Below are 7,603 nucleotides of genomic sequence, written 5' to 3' on the forward strand. Positions count from 1 at the left end.
AAAACCGTGGAGACAGGAAGGAGAATGGCATTTCCGATGGCAGGGAAGAAATGGCATGACGACAGAGAAGTTGTGCAGTTTAGTAATAAGGCTCTCAAGAGCCAGCTATGACCAGGCATGGTGGCATATGCCTTTAATCTCAGCACTCTGGAAATGAGAGTGCATCTCTGTGACTCTGTTCTTCATAGGACAGTCATAGCTATGTAGAGAAACCCTGTCTCAAAACACACACACACACAGACACACACACACACACACACACACACACGAGACAAATATAGTATAAACTCTTCACTCAGTAGCCATTGAGTCATCAAAAGCTAAATACAAAATTAATCTGAATCTGGCTATTGGCCAAATGAAGAAATAGAGACATTATCAAGAAGAGGCTATGCTGGAGCTGAAGAGATCGCTCAGTAAGACACTTGCTGCCAAGCTTGACTGCCTAAATATAATTCCTGAGTCCCAACATGGTGGAAGAAGAAAAGTCTTGCAAGTTGACTTTATCTACACCCCTTGTCATACATATACACACAAATAAAAATTGAAATCAAATAAATGTAAAAGTGTTTTAAATACTACCAGGGCTCAGTCTAGAATGACTGAGGGAAGGAGATTAGGAAGGGGCTGAGGAGGTAGTTCAATTGGTGGACCATTTATCTACCTTGTACAAAGTCCTGAGTTCAGGCCCCAGCACCACATAAACATGGTGCTATGTCACATATCTGCTGTCCCAACACTCAAGGGTTACAGGTACCCCTGGATACACAGTAAATGGCCAACATGAAATATCTGAGACCTTGTCCCAAAACAAATAAATATAAAACAAAATAAAAACTGGAAGGAGTTGATTAGTTAATTATATTTTGAACTTAAAATTTTTCCATTGCATAAATATACTTCAATGCATATACTCCAGAGTATCTTCTCTACATCAACGCCCATTGTGTACTCTGAATCTTCCAAGTGCAAAGACACTCACCTCTTGTCTTAAACTCAGAATCTAACCACATCATGGCACCTCATGTTTCTTAGGTCAAAACAAAACAATAACAAAAAACAGACAGAGAGGAAAAGCAAACTCAGAGTGGGTAGTGGAGGAAGGGCAAAATCTGAGTTTATTCAAATTGAATTCGGGGTGAAACAGTAAGACTTAGCTTTTGAGTTGATGACTGAAAATATAGTAGGCAGAAGTAACCCTGAAAATCAGGAACCATTCAACTGAGCAGTTATCTTAGGGACTCACAATGCCTTTGCTGACCTGAAATGAAGATAAGTTTTTTATGTTCTTTGCTTTTATGAAGGCCTCCGGACTTAGTCGGAGTTACTATTGCTGTGATAAAACACCGTGACCAAAAACAACTTGGGGAGGAAAGGATTTATTTGGCTTACACTTCCACATCACTGTTCATCATTGAAGGAAGACAGGACAGAAACTCAAACAGGGCAGGAACCAGGAGGCAGAGTTGATGCAGAGGCCATGGAGGATGCTGCTTCCTGACCTGTTCCCCATGCCTTGCTCAGCCTGCTTACTTATAAAATCTAGGACCACCAGCCCAGGGTGACACAAACCACAATGGGGCCCTCCCTCATCAATCACTAATTAAGAAAATGCCCTACAGGCTTGACTACAGCTGGATCCTGTAGAGGAATTTTCTCAACAGAGGCTTCCCCCCACTCTGATAACTCAGGTTGTGTCAAGTTGATGTAAAATTAGCCAGCATATATACCCTTTCCTTATCTTCCAAGAAACAAACAGATAGCAGGCAGGGCTGGAGTGTAGCTCAGTAGTAAGTGCTTGTCACGCACATGCAAGGCCCTACCACTTCAACAAATAAGGGAGCCAACAAATTATGTATTTGGCAGACTTCTCTGTATTCAGTTTCTCTTTGTTGTTGTTTATTTCCGGTTTAATTTTTCTTTACTGGAAAAGCTGCTTTTTCCTCAGGCCCGGGACTTGTAGATCTGAGTAAGCTCAGAGCACAAACGGAGACACAAAGAAATCAGTCAGGCTTATCATGAAATCCAGGGGAGGGACCGGGAAGATTCCCCATCCACTGAAGAACAGTACAGCCTTCATCGCTGCGGTTCTGATGTCTTGTGTAGCTCTGCTGATACGGAAGCAGGAGAATCTTCCAGAGCCTACGAGTCACACGGCTCTTGCTCAGGGGATTCTACTTACGTCCCAGAAAGTAGCATCAACCAATAGCACAGGGAAGCATCTTCACTGAACGAAATGAAGGCAAGGTGGAAAAGGAACCTGGAGAGCTGGCTGGGCATGGCCATGGGCCTTCATCAAAGCACTGGGGAGGCAGAGACAGATGAAGCTCTGCTGAGTTCAAGGTCAGCCTGCTCTGTATAGGGAGTGCCAAGCCAACCAGGTCTCTGTAGTGAGACTCTATTTCAAAATAAAATAAAATAAACAACTATTTTGACTATAATCCTTTTATCCTTTTTTTTTGCTTTGTTTTTTATTAGATATTTTCTTCATTTACATTTCAAATGCTATCCCAAAAGTCCCCTATACCCTCCCCCTACCCTGCTTCCCAACCCACCCACTTCTGCTTCCTGGCCCTGGCATTCCCCTGTACTGGAACATATAGATCTTCACAAGACCAAGGGCCTTTCCTCCCATTGATGGACGACTAGGCCATCGTCTGCTACATATGCAACTAGAGACACAGTTCTGTGGGGTACTGGTTAGTTCATATTGTTGTTCCTCCTATAGGGTTGCAGATCCCTTCAGTTCATTGGGTACTTTCTCTAGCTCCTTCTTTAGGGGCCCTGTGTTCCATCCAATAGCTGACTGTGAGCATCCACTTCTGTGTTTGCCAGGCACTGGCATCGCCTCACAAGAGACAGCTATATCAGGATCCTGTCAGCAAAATCTTGCTGGCATATGCAATAGAGTTACTTATTTCATTATTTATTATCTTAATTGCACTATCTAGTGCTGCAATAAACACCATGACCAATATGACTTGAGGGAGAAACCATGTCTTTCATCATACACTTTAGCTTAGATAACAAGGTTCATGTTCATGGGTCAACCCAAAAACTTTGGCTCCTGGTGATACAGGTTTCTGCTCCCTGCCAGCCTGCATCCTCTTCAGTGGTGAGGAAGGAACCCAACACCTCCTGCACTAGGCAAGTGCTCCACTAGTGAGCAAAACTATTGCTTCTTGTTGTGAAAATTTGCTATCATCCTGTCTTTACAGGAAAGACTATGTAGAGAACCTGACACTATAGGGCTTGAGAATCTCAGAGTGCTTTGTGCCAGGAACTGAGCCCAGTTCCTCACATATAATAAGCACAGACATGGCTATTGAGCTAAACTGACAACCCCTTACCCTGACTATTAAATAGTGCTGCCAAGGGCTGATGACATAGTTCAAGCATGGGAACTAACTGCTATAAATAAGGCCCTCCCTACTCCTGATAACCAGGCCTGAGAATGAATTAAAGAAACCATTTGGAAGATTCCATTAGCCATGGAGACGGAGGCCAATGAAGGCTGTATAATGAGACACTGTCTCAAAATGAACACATACAGGAGAAGTGGTCAAATTCCTTAGCCATCGGGAAAATGAAAACTAAAAACTACACTGACACCATGAATTGAAACTGTATTGGGATCCTATCTCACCCTAATTGGAATGGCTACTATCAAAAAGGCGAACACAAATACTGGTAAGGCCTTTTCTACTGCTCATAAGAATTAAACTAGTGCCACCACAGTGCCAGTCAGCAAGGCGTTCCTCAAAGAGCCAAAGGTAGCATCGCTGTATAACCCAGCTCCGTACCACTCCTAAGTATGTATCCAAAGCAATCCAGCTCACCCTGCAGTAGAGATACCTTGACAACCACATTCGCTGTGTCAGTACAGTGACTCACAATCGAGTTGTGGAATCAGACTAGGTTCCCAGCCAGGGATAGGTGGATAAAGACAATGGGGTGCCAGTGAGGTGGCTCCATGGGTCACAGTGCTTGCCACCAACCCTGACAACCTGAGTTCAGCCCTGAGATCCACATGGTGAAAGGACAGATCCAACTCCCTCAGATTTCCCTCTGATCTCCGTATGTGCACCACGGCCCATATGTGTGCCCACCCATACACACACAAAATAAGTAAGAATAATTTTTACATTTAAGAGGCATACACACAAAAAGAAAATGTGGTGTGTCTATTCGACAGTTCGTTATTCAGCCATAAAGAATGAAATTATGCCGTATGCAGAAGTAATGAGATCGGAGAGCATTCATTGCATTCAGCTCAGTAAACTAGACTCTGAATGCTTTGTTTTCTGTCATATGGAATCCAGATGTTTGTTTATATTTTTATTCATATTTATAGTTTGAAAATAAAATGCCCTCCCCCCACAGGCTCCTATTTCATTCACAGCAAAAAGGAAAATATTCCAAGAAGGGGTGGGAAGGAGGGGAGAATGGGAGGAAAGATGAGCCAAGCACATGCCATTTAAACCCCACTATTGTGTACACTTACCCAAAAGAGTAATTAGCTGGAGGCCAGCGTGGGTCTGGAGTGTGGGAGTGATCCACAACTTTAATCCGAGCAGAGGCAGAGGCCTCTGTGTTGGAGGCCAACCTGGTCTACATAGCAAGTTCCAGGGCAGCCAGGGTTACATAGAGAAACCCTGTCTAGAAAAACAAACAAACAAACAAACAAACAAAGGGTAATCTTAAAAGAGCTTACTTATTAAGATGGGCATGGTAGCACATTCCTGTAATCTCAGCATTTGAGAGGTGCTGGCTGGAGGATCAAGAGTTCAAGTCCATCCTCGGGATATACAGCAACCTGGGCTGCAGAGTGGAGCCAAAAATAAACAAAACAAAGCCCCAAACACAAAGTTAAAGGTCTAAGAGAATGCATCCAGCTTCTGATGGCATCCAGTGAAAATCTAGGACCAAATTGGCCAGGAGGAGCAGTGACAGAAGTTGCATTCAGTGCTGTAGAGGATGCAGCCTCTCCTTAGGACAGCCCAGCAAGTTCTCGCAAAACTAAACATACCCTTGCCGTATGCAGCAACTGCATTCCTTAACATCCACCCCAAAAAGGCTGAAATTTCCTCATCATACAAAAGCATGCATCTGTGTGCCCCAGAATAGCTACAGGACCATCACGGGAAATCTTAGAATCATTTTTTAAAATATTGCAGATCTATAGATTTAATTTGAGCCCATTAAAAATCGAATACATTTTTCATAGTGTCTTTACCAGCCAGGATGCTCACCAGAAGCAGACCCAATTATACCACATGCACATGCAGGGTAAGAGTCCCCTATAGAACCTATAGAATACTTCCCTTCTCCTCTCCCAGCTCTGTGCTACTGACATCAGACAGCTGCTATGTACACCAGCAATGCCATACGTTGCTGCTGTCTGTGTAAGCTGTCTGTTCGCCTTTAAAGAGGTTTAAGGATGACAATGCTGCAGCCATTCACGGGTGGTGGCACTGCCATCTCCAATACCCACACTTACCGATGCCTATTTCCTTTGATTTTCCTTCTACCTGAGGGGTTTCTTTCACACGTTTTTTCTTTTTTTAGTACAGATCTATTAAGGTCAATTATTTCAGCTTCTATAGGTCGGGAAAAATATTTTGTCTTCACCCTAAAACATATTTTTCTTTGTAATTATTTTTAAAGGCTCGGTGCTCTGAATATATTCCCAAATGCTCTGTTGCGTTGCTTCAGAGGGGGATGTTTTCAGTCTGAGAGGGATATACTTGTGCGAGTCACCCACTCAGTGACTCTGAAGATTCGCTTCTTGTCCGTGGTCATGGCTGCTTCCTGTGCTCAGGGTTGGCTGGGCTTCTTAGACGTGTGGGTTCGTAGTTTCCATCCCTCTTCGGAAGGACGTCGCCATCGTTTGCTGCTTCTTTTCCTCGGCCACTGTGGTTACACATCTGTACTTAAAATAGTGTGACTTGCCCCACAATTTCTGCTTGCTGATTCCCCTTATGACCTGAATTTTCCCTTTGGTGTGTTTCACTTCAGAGTGCTCTATTGCTGAGCCTTCGGGTTTACAAGCCTATTTTTCTGCAATATTTAATTGGCCTTTAACTCCCTCATATGTCTCAACCATCCCAGATACCCTAGGGTAGTTTTTGTCCCTTCGCCTTTTGCTGTTTGGTCAGTCAATTTTATTTTATTTTTATTTTATTTTATTTTTTTTTTTTGTGGTTTTCTAGAAAATGGTCTCAGGCTGTCCTTGAACTTCTGATCTCACAACTTCCATTTCTCAAGTGCTGGCAGGCTTGCCCCACTGTGGGGGTTTCAGTAAGAATGGCACCCATAGACTCAAGTTTGAATGATTGGGCCCATAGGGAGTGGCACTGTTAGAAGATGAGAGCTTGCTGGAGTAGGTGTTGGAGGAAGTTGTAACTGTGGGTGCGAGGTCTGAGGTCTCATACACTCAATCTAAGCTTAGTCTCCTGCCTCCTTTGGATCCAGATACAGAGCTCTCAGCTCCTTCACCAGCACTGTGTCTGCCTGCACGGTGCCATGCTTCCCGCCATGATGATATTGGATTAACTCTGAACTTTCAGCCAGCCCCAATGACATGATTTCCTTTAACCTGCCCCGCCCCTAGAGGCGTTGTGGGTATGACTACTGTGTCACATGTGTATCAGTAAGTGACAGAGAGAGTGTTCTGACCTGTGTTAGCAGCCTAACACCCCCCTGAAAAAAACCAAGCCTGGGATGACCACCATTCTGGCACCTGTGGGCCCTGACGAGGGAGATGTCCCGAAACAGCCGCTAATCTAGCACCACACAGATCTTGATGGTCTCCCAGGGTGGGGAGCAAGTCAGAGACAGGACCAAGGGAAAAAGCTGGACACTAGAAGAACCCTTCTGAGGGTCATTGGTCCCAGGAGGGCATGAGCCTGAGAAAGATGACCCCCGCATGGGGCCACGCAGGCTCCCGGGCAAAGAGTGAGCCTAAGATGAACTGGCACCATGGGGCCTGAGCAGGGAGCTAGCATGAGATGACCACAGTCCCGTGTTGCGCGCAGCCCTGTGGGGGCAGACCGTGCCCAACATGACCCCTGCCCAGAGTCATAATGCACGAGCGGGGCATAGCTTTCCTGAAACCATTCCTGAGATGACCCCAGACACCCAAAGACGCCTCAGGCTCATGGGAGAGCTGACTCCACCCCTAGCTAGCCGCAGTACTAGGGAGAGCAGGCTCCGCTTATCACCGAGAAAGCACAGGAGAGCTGGCCTTGGTTGCAAGAGTTGCGGGTGAGCTGACCCATGCAATAGAATGGACAAGGAAGAGAAATCTCCCCCCTCCTCCTTCCTCCTTCCTCCCTCCTCTGTCTTCTCACTACCCCACCCCCACCCCAATACCTGAGGCAAGTGGGAGACCTGGCCCTGGGGTCATAAGAATAGGAAAGTCAGTCCTGTCCCTCACCAGCTGCAGAACTAACACTTGGGAGAGCAGCCTTGAACCTCGCCTGGGCAGCACAATAGAGCTGACCCTGGTGGCAGGGCACAGGCGAATATGTCCTGTTCTGAGGTCATGAGCATGCAAAATCTGGCCCACCACTTGTCTGCTGTGTGGTGACATGGACGAGGG

The 7,603-nt window shown here is 45.4% G+C and overlaps 1 pseudogene; it reads left to right on the top strand.

Moving 5' to 3' along the window:
• Positions 1-6,602: 6,602 nt before the first annotated feature.
• Gm26358 lies at positions 6,603-6,699 on the top strand (annotated as a pseudogene).
• The last annotated feature ends 904 nt before the right edge of the window (positions 6,700-7,603 follow it).

The sequence above is a fragment of the Mus musculus genome, chromosome 3 (assembly GCF_000001635.26).
Source record: "Mus musculus strain C57BL/6J chromosome 3, GRCm38.p6 C57BL/6J".
Lineage (NCBI taxonomy): Eukaryota > Metazoa > Chordata > Mammalia > Rodentia > Muridae > Mus > Mus musculus.